This window comes from Mesoplodon mirus (assembly GCF_964341445.2).
Source record: "Mesoplodon mirus genome assembly, chromosome: 1".
Classification (NCBI taxonomy): Eukaryota; Metazoa; Chordata; class Mammalia; order Artiodactyla; family Ziphiidae; genus Mesoplodon; species Mesoplodon mirus.
This window is the reverse complement of record NC_138976.1, coordinates 18,642,265-18,652,141: the sequence shown is the minus strand read 5'-3', so window position 1 is coordinate 18,652,141 and position 9,877 is coordinate 18,642,265.

The following is a 9,877-nucleotide window of genomic DNA, read 5'->3' as shown; positions in this document are numbered from 1 at the left end:
TGAGTTATTTGTAGTGAGGTGGATGGACCTCGAGACTGTCATACAGAGTGAAGTAAGTCAGAAAGAGAAAAAAAATACCATATGCTAACACATATATATGGAATCTTAAAAAAGAAAAAGTGGTTCTGAAGAACCTAGGGGTAGGACCGGAATAAAGATACAGATGTAGAGAATGGACTTGAGGACATGTGGAGAGGGAAGTGTAAGTTCGGACAAAATGAGAGTGTGGCATGGACTTATATATACTACCAAATATAAAATAGATAGCTAGTTGGAAGCAGCCGCATAGCACAGGGAGATCAGCTCGGTGCTTTGTGACCACCTAGAGGGTTGAGATAGGAGGGTGGGAGGGAGTTGCAAGAGGGAGGAAATATGGAGATATATGTATATGTATAGCCGATTCACTTTGTTATAAAGCAGATACTAAGACACCATCGTAAAGCAATTATACTACAATAAAGATGTTTTAAAAAATAATACGTGCTTCATTCAGTGGTTATGAAGCTTAAATATAATAAGCTATGGAAAACATAATGCATGTTCTTAATATGGCCATTACCTAGAAAGGGAGAACTGTTACCTTTGGGAAACTCCTTGCATTTCTGGGGTGAAGTCAGATTTTGTTCCTCTATGCTATCATTCTAGGTGAGAACAGTGCTTTGTCCAGGCATTCTCTCCATAGCCATATAACAACATGCATAATACTTGTCGATCCACCTAACAACAGATGTAATCCTGAAGAATGCTAAAACATGGGTAATTCCCCTCCATGGGAACATTCTGTGCCTGACAGTAGGAAAGAGCTCAAAGGGCAGCAGTGGAGGCTTGTTGAACCCTGCTTACATCAGGTACCTCCTCTTCCTAGAGACACTCCCACCCAGGAGTTCCAGCCAATATCCTAGCCCCTGGCTTTGGCCACCTTTTGTATCAATCTGTGTGTCTGCTTCTGACTTCGTTACGAAAGTGAAACTCCCCTGCAAAAATTTGTTCGCTCATTCATCCATTGATTGCTTCAATCATTCATTCATTTATTCAAACCATCTTAACTGCATCCATGTGCATGGTCCCTTGCTGATTTTGCACATCAACAATGATTTTAAGGCAAGGGTCACTGAATCCTCCTCCTAATAGCTGAGGACTTAAAGACAACCTAGTTAAAGGAAAGGCTGCAGAACTAAGGAAAAGAGAGCTGAATCTGAATTCTCACTAGCATTATGAATTTGGAAAAGTAAGTTATTTTATCTCTATGAGCCTCAATTTCCTAATTTGATTAAAGGATGTGATCCCTTCTCTTATGGGTTCCTGGAAGAAATGTTGAAGAGATGTGTTTAAAGCACCTGGCAGATATAAATATTCATCATATGTCTCTTTTTCTTTGACATAATATTTCAGAGGAAAAGGAAATTGGTTGTTTTAAAGGAGGAGATAAGAAGACTTAGGAGCTGGCTAAGACATTTCTCTCTCCTTGGCATGTTCACAATTAAATATTTTTGAATGAATTATTGAAAGAGCAAGAGTCTCAAAGACTCTTGATGTGTCTTTACTTCTTTGTGTTCTTCAACATTTCTACCAAAACTAACCACTCAACAAATTTCAAATTGTAAAGAGTTCATGCATTCTGAGAAGCAAGGAATTACAACATTCTAAATAGAGAAGGGTCCACAGGAATGATCCAATACATCTCAATTTTTTTCCAGGCAGGATCAACTTGGCACACATAAGAGGGATAATACAGGAGTGATTAATGAAGAGATGATTTATGAAGGCACGACCAAGGTCAGAGAAGCCAGCAAGAGATGGTGCAGCACCACAAGGCTAGCAATAGTGGGGAGGTACTAGCAACCTTAGGCCTGATGGGACAAGTAGAGGGAACAGTGTTACTGGAGTCGACAGAGAGCAGACTACTGTTGTAGGAGATGACCTCTTAAAGGGGCTGTGGGCTTTAGATGAAGGACTAGCCACTTCTCCTATGTGACTTGACAAGGAGCAGGATAAAATCCCAACCTCAGTCATCTCCTTCCCTTCAATCTCTTATCTGTTCTTCCCAGTGGCCAAATCCAAGTGAACATCAATGGGCAAGGGACCTCACTGATACTGCATGTAGAGGTCTGTCTCTCAGCTCAGAGAGCAGAGGGGAAAAGGAAAAAGGGTGGTGATGCAAAGGAAGACTATTCAACAAATGCATCATAACTGAGGCTTGGGAAGGAATGGCAACTTGACTTGCCCATATGAAGTTTCCTTAGCAGAGCTGAGATGACCGTTCCTGCTTATAGAGCAGTTACTTTGTGGCAGGCACTATCCCATATGCATTTACTTGCATTGATTAACCCACTGAATTCTTATAACAATCTTATGAAGTAGCACTCTCATAACTACCAAGTGAAATTGAAATAGTCCATATTAAATTGTTCTTGATTGGGTTACACAAAATGCCAGAAGCACTTAATCAGAGTTGACAAAATGTTGATAGAGGGGGGGAAACTGGAACAGATTGTGGGAGGTGAAACCCCAAATTCCAACCTCTTCATCTACCAGAGGTCTGGGCATTAGTCACCTAAAGGAGCTGTGGTAGAAGAGTAACGGCTCCCCAAAGAAGTCCGTGTCCTAATCCCTGGATCATGTGAATATGTTACATTACATGGCAAGAGAGACTTTGTCGATGTGATTAAGGTTACAGATTTTCAGATAGAAAGATTATCCTGATTTATCCAGGCTGGTCTTAATGACATGGGCTCTTCAAAGCCAAGAACTTTCTCCAGTTAGAAGCGGAAGAGTTGTGGCAGAAGGGTAAGTTAGAGAAGTTGCAAGTATGAGAACCATCCCCAAACAGCTAGTTTCTGTGAAGGCAGGGGCCAGGTGGGAGGGCTAAAAAGAGGCCCTGGAGAGCTAAAGGTGGCCTCCAGCTGACAGCCAGGAAGGAAATATGAACTTTAGTTCTAAAACCTCAAGGAACTGGACTCTGCCAACAACCTAAATGAATTCTTCCTTGGAGCCTCCTGATAAGAGCCCAAGCCAGCTGGCAACTTGATTTCAGCCTTGTGAGAACTGAGACAGAGAAACAGCTGAGTCTACCGAGATTTCTGGCCTAGAGGACAGTGAGATAATAAATATGTGCTGTTTTAATTCACTATGTGCATGGTAGATTTTTTTATGGTAGCAATATAAAGCTAATACAGGGATGCATGTAACTTGGATTGGATCCCCAGGAGCTCTGAGCTCTGTGGAGACATTCTTGTCCAAGCTCCTCATTCTACAGGTATCTTTGCTACTAAATGCCTGTTAAATATTGCTGGACCCACCAGAATAGTCCAAATTTTTTTTTTTTAATGACAACACCAGGCGGCTGAGCATGTAGAGCAACTGGAATGCTCAATACAATGTTCATGGAAATATAAAATGGTAGGACCACTTTGGAAATATTTGTTGCAGTTTCTTATAGAACTAGACATACCTAATACTGCCCCTCAGTAATCCTAATCATAGGCACTGTCCCAAGAAAATGAAAACATGTCCACAAAACACCTTTTACATGAATATTCATAGAAGCTTATTCAAAACAGCTCAAAACTGGAAACAGCCCAGGTTTATGTCAACAGGATAATGGAAAAATAAACTGTGATAAGTTCATACAATAGAATACTATATGAAATGTCTAGAATAGGCAAATCCATAGAGACGTAAAGTAGAATAAAAGTTGCCAGAGTCTGGGGTGGAAAGGGGGATTGGGTGTAACTGTTGATGTGTGCAGGATTTCTTTTGGTGGTGATGAAAATGTTCTGGAATTAGAGAGTGGTGACGGTTGCATAACACACTAAAAACCACTGATTTGTACACTTTAAAAGGGTAAGTTTTGGTATATTATATATATCTCAAATTTTTTAAAACAGCAAAAAAGAGAAAGAACAAATTACAGATACATATAATGTAATGTAATGACACAGGTGAAACTCAAAAATTTACTGTGAAAGAAGCTTCACACAAAAGAGTAGATACTTTATAATCTCACTGATGTGAAAACTTAGAAGAGGCAAAATTAAACTATGGTGAAAACAATTTGGAAGAATGGTTGCACTTAGGGTGATACAAGTGAGGATTGACTGTGGAGTGGGATGAAAAATCTTTTTGGTGTGATGGTACTGTTTTATATCTTGATAGGTGTTTGGGTCACACAGGTATATGCATTTGTCAAACCTCATCAAATGGTACACTTTGGATTTGCGCACCCACTGCACGTGAATTTCACCCCACAGAAAAAGAAACAAATACTGAACTTCAGTAAAGGAATGTAGGCTAAAATATTTAGAGGGAAGTGTATCGATGTCTGCGACTTAATTTGAAATGCATAAAAAACAACACTGCACTGTCAGGTAAACAGAGGGATGAATGGATGAATGGTTATGGGATAAAGCAAGTATAGTAAGATGCTAATTTTAGAATCCAGGACAGAGGCATGCGCTATCCATGCTACTTTTATGTTTGAAATGTTCTTAGTAAAATGTTAGAAAAATACTCCTTGGTCTTTGCTTGAATATTTATAATGAAGGGAATACAGTCCATATTATCGTCCATCAGCTCTTGATGTCAGAATCATCTTCCAGTTACCAAGATTTTGCTTTAATTCCATCCAGCAGCTCTTGTTTCATCTTCTGGGGTCCCCTAGAAAAGTCTACTCCCCAAACCCTTTAGAAGGCTGCCTGGGGTAGTGTAGGAACATGGGCTATGGAGGGTTCAAGACCTGGTTCTGCCCCTAGTGCCTCACTACTCTAAGTGCAGTTCTCCGACCAACAGCATAGACATCACTTGGGAGTTTCTTAGAAATGCATAATCCTGGGCCTCATCTCAGAGCTACTGAATCAGAATCTGCAATTTAACAAGACGCTTGAATCCTCTGGATGCAAATCAAATTTTAAGGTATGACCAGGGCAATAAAGCAAAAATATAAATGTGATTTGTGCCAGGGTAATAGCATTAGGGAGAGTGAATTCAACAGAATAAAGACATATTTAGGAGAGGTAAAGAACTAGGAGATTAGAGTGAGAGTGGGGAGGGATGAGGGGAGTTGAAGATGATACAGAAGTTTAAAACTGTGGGTGACTGGGTGGGTAAGAGGGAATCTGGACCTGAGTAGGCATAGCGTCTGCTGTTTGGCTGACATGGATACAATGCCAGACTTACAGGAATATGTCCATCCTTAGCTGCTATACCTCTTGAGATTTACTTTGATATCCTCTCCAAATATAAAACCTTCTCCTAGTCTGGTGCTTCTATGAGCAAAACTCCTGAAACCCTCCTTGCCAAGGTTTTGCCCTTGTTTCGCTCATCCAAAAGCACTTTCCAAGTGAATAATGTGGCTTTCCTTCCATTTCCCGCCTCCTCCTTCCAATTATGTAAACATACCACCAGTGTTTTAAACATTAGAAAAACGGACAAAAAAAAAAAAACCCTGATATGGATCAATTCATCAATACTTCTAAATGAGGCTTTTCCACGACAGAACATCTGCCCAGGGACTAGGGCTCTGCTTTCTTAATACTGATGACCTTGGTTACCAGGACTTCCCAGAGGATCTTTTGTTTTGATGTTGTTTTAATGAACACACAACACTATTTTCCAACTTAGAGCAAACATCCAGGAGCACGTCCCTTCCTCACCCTTCACGAGCCCTTCACTGAGTCTGCAACTTCTATTAACTCTAATGGTCCTTGCTGGTGGTGAATGTTCCCTCTGAGCATGCTGGGAGCTCACCTAATTGGGTCTATCTCCTTGCGGCCTGAAATAGCCCTGAGGGGAGCAGTGACCTAGGGCTGACTACCTGGTTATCTCATCCTTCAAGGTTCAGCTCAAATAGCTCAAATAATATATGCTTAGTGAAGCCCTCTCTAACTTCCCCACCTGCCTCTAAATGTGGCTCAGGTAGTTAGTAACCTCTTGAATTATGTACATCCTTCTGTTCTAATTGTAGAGGGAAGAAATATATACATTAACCTAACAGTTGGCAAGAAAATCCCTCCTGGGGTGGGAAATGTTTGTCTATTAAAGTACCCTGATTAACTCCTTGCAGTGGAAGGTGAGACCCTGAGGACATGGTTAGAAAAAGTCAGGAAATAAAAGAGATTCATAAATTGCTCAGTATTGGAAAATCAGTGAAGCTGAGGAATAGAAGAGAGAAGAGAAGTGAGGGGGAAAGAGCAGTGTGGCAAAGGATTAGAGACTGAATCCTGAGCATGTCTGAAGCTTGAAGCTTGAACTCAGGTCATCCAAATACCATAACTGATGGCACAATGGCCATCTCCACCTCTCCTTGGACGAGAAAGGGCATGGGATGTCTTTATGGAAATGGTGCTATGAACATGCAGATACATTTATAAGCACAATATCTCACTTATTCAAAAATAACAATTTCTAATACAGTCCATGACCTCTGGATAGGCAATGAAAGGCTCTGAGTAGCTGACATAAAGATATAAATAGCAATTCTCAATCATAAGGCATAGCTGTCATAGACAGAGCTTGCACAAGGCATCAGACATTTTGTTGAGTTCTTCCTCATACATTATATCTTGTTATATATGCAAAAATAACATACATATTTGTCATATTTCTGATAAGGAAACTAAATCTTGGGAGGCTAAATGGATGCCAAAGTTCTCTGAGTTAGAATAAGATGGAGTTGGCTCTAGCATGCTGATTCCAAAAAGCCCATTCTTCACCAAACATTCTTCTTTTTCACAACTTTACTGGAGTGTAATTGCTTTACAATGTTGTTAGTTTCTGCTGTATAACAAAGTGAACCACCTATATGTACACATATATCTCCATATCCCCTCCCTCTTGCGCCTCCCTCTCACCCTCCCGATCCCACCCCTCTAGGTGGTCACAAAGCATTGAGTTAATCTCCCTGTGCTATGCAGCAGCTTCCCACTATCTATCCATTTTACATTTGGTCGTGTATATATGTCAGTGCTACTCTCTCACTTCGTCCCAGCTTCCCCTTCCCCGTGTCCTCAAGTCCATTCTCTATGTCTGCGTCTTTATTCCTGCTCTGCCACTAGGTTCATCAGTACCGTTTTTTTAGATTCCATAATATATGCGTTAGCATATGGTATTTGTTTTTCACTTTCTGACTTAACTTCACTCTGTATGACAGACTCTAGGTCCATTCACCTCACTACAAATAACTCAATTTCATTTCTTTTTATGGCTGAGTAATATTCCATTGTATATATGTGCCACATCTTTATCCATTCATCTATTGATGGACATTTAGGTTGCTTCCATGTCCTGGCTATTGTAAATAGTGCTACAATGAACACTGGAGTACATGTATCTTTTTGAATTATGATTTTCTCAGGGTATATGTCCAGTAGTGGGATTGCTGGGTTATATGGTAGTTCTACTTTTAGTTTTTTAAGGAACCTCCATACTGTTCTCCATAGTGGCTGTATCAATTTACATTCCCACCAACAGTGCAAGAGGGTTCCTTTTTCTCCACACCCTCTCCAGCATTTATTGTTTGCAAATTTTTTGATGATGGCCATTCTGACTGGTGTGAGGTGATACCTCATTTTGGTTTTGATTTGCATTTGTCTCATGATTAGTGATGTTGAGCATCTTTTCATGTGTTTGTTGGCAATCTGTATATTTTCTTTGGAGAAATGTCTAATTAGGTCTTCTGCCCATTTTTGGATTGGGTTGTTTGTTTCTTTGATATTGAGCTGCATGAGCTGCTTGTATATTTTGGAGATTAATCCTTTGTCAGTTGCTTCATTTGCAAATATTTGCTCCCATTCTGAGGGTTGTCTTTTCATCTTCTTTATGGTCTCCTTTGCTGTGCAGAAGCTTTTAAGTTTCATTAGGCCCCATTTGTTTATTTTTGTTTTTATTTCCATTACTCTAGGAGGTGGGTCAAAAAGGATCTTGCTGTGATTTATGTCATAGAGTGTTCTGCCTATGTTTTCCTCTAAGAGTTTTATAGTGTCTGGCCTTACTTTTAGGTCTTTAATCCACTTTGAGTTTATTTTTGTGTCTGGTGTTAGGGAGTGTCCTAATTTCATTCTTTTACATGTAGTTGTCCAGTTTCCCCAGCATCACTTATTGAAGAGGCTGTCTTTTCTCCATTGTATACTCTTGCCTCCTTTGTCAAAGATAAGGTGACCATATGTGTGTGGGTTTACCTCTGGACTTTCTATCCTGTTCCATTGATCTATATTTCTGTTTTTATGCCAGTACCATACTGTCTTGATTCCTATAGCTTTGTAATATAATCTGAAGTCAGGGAGCCTTATTCCTCCAGCTCTGTTTTTCTTTCTCAAGATTGCTTTGGCTATTCAGGGTCTTTTGGGTTTCCATACAAACTGTAAAATTTATTGTTGTAGTTCTGTGAAAAATGCCATTGGTAATTTGACAAAGATTACATTGAATCTGTAGATTGCCTTGGGCAGTATAGTCATTTTCACAATGTTGATTCTTCCAATCCAAGAACATGGTATATCTCTCCATCTGTTTGTATCATCTTTAATTTCTTTCATCAGTGTCTTATAGTTTTCTGCATACAGGTCTTTTGTATCCTTATGTATACAAAAGACCTGTTTATTCCTAGGTATTTTATTCTTTTTGTTGCAGTGGTAAATGGGAGTGTTTCCTTAATTTCTCTTTCTGAATTTTTGCTGTTAGTGTATAGGAATGCAAGAGACTTCTGTGTATTAATTTTGTATCCTGTTACTTTACCAAATTCACTGATTAGCTCTAGTAGTTTGCTGGTGGCATCTTTAGGATTTTCTATGTATAGTATCATGTCATCTGCAAAAAGTGACAGCTTTACTTCTTCTTTTCCAATTTGGATTCCTTTTATTTCTTTTTCTTCTGCGATTGCCATGGCTAAAACTTCCAAAACTATGTTGAATAATAGTTTCACCAAATAGTCTTAACCAGAAGCATCTTTCTCTAAATAACCAAAACCGAGTCTCCATCTTTTTTTTTTTTTTTTTTTTTTTGTCGTATGCGGGCCTCTCACTGTTGTGGACTCTCCCATTGTGGAGCACAGGCTCCAGACGCGCAGGTTCAGCAGCCATGGCTCATGGGCCCAGCCGCTCTGCGGCATGTGGGATCTTCCCGGACCGGGGCACGAACCCATGTCCCCTGCATCAGCAGGCAGACTCTCAACCACTGTGCCACCAGGGAAGCCTCCAAGTCTCCATCTTTTAACCATAAAATAGTCTCTTGGGTTCCAGAGGAGAGCTTATTTACACTTTATATAACAACTTACTTCTGTGTGACTATTTGGTTGATTTATTAAAACATCCGAAACTAAACATTTAATGAGGAACGGTGGTAAGGGCATCTGAGAAGTAGATCCATCAACAACCTCAACAAGTGTCGGGAAATTGAATACCTCTGAGTGAAGATAAAAGGAACAAAAACAAAACAAAAAACACAGCCCAAACAAACAAACAACCGAATGTTAAAAAATTGGGCTCTAGGTCAAGCAGTCGAAGTTGTCACTGTACTTCAGTACAGAATGTGGCCGTGAAAAGTGTGAAAAAGAAATCTTGTTATTCTATTTCCCATTTCGAAGAAGCATGAAAGGATGAAATACATTTCAGGGGACAAAAATCCAACACAAATGGCTAAAATTAACAGTGGTGCAATGGAACAGCTCTAGCTATGGAAAGAGTAGACTTACGTGCTCACGCTGGCCTTGCACATGCTAGTGCTGTGACAGGGGGCCTCACCATTCTGAGTCATACTTTGCTCCACTCTACAGCTTGAATACTAACTGTATCTATTTCTGAGGGTCCTTGTGAAGAGGAAATGGATGGCATCTATAACATGCTTGGCACATGTTATGTTCAGTACAGCTCTATTAAATCACATTTAA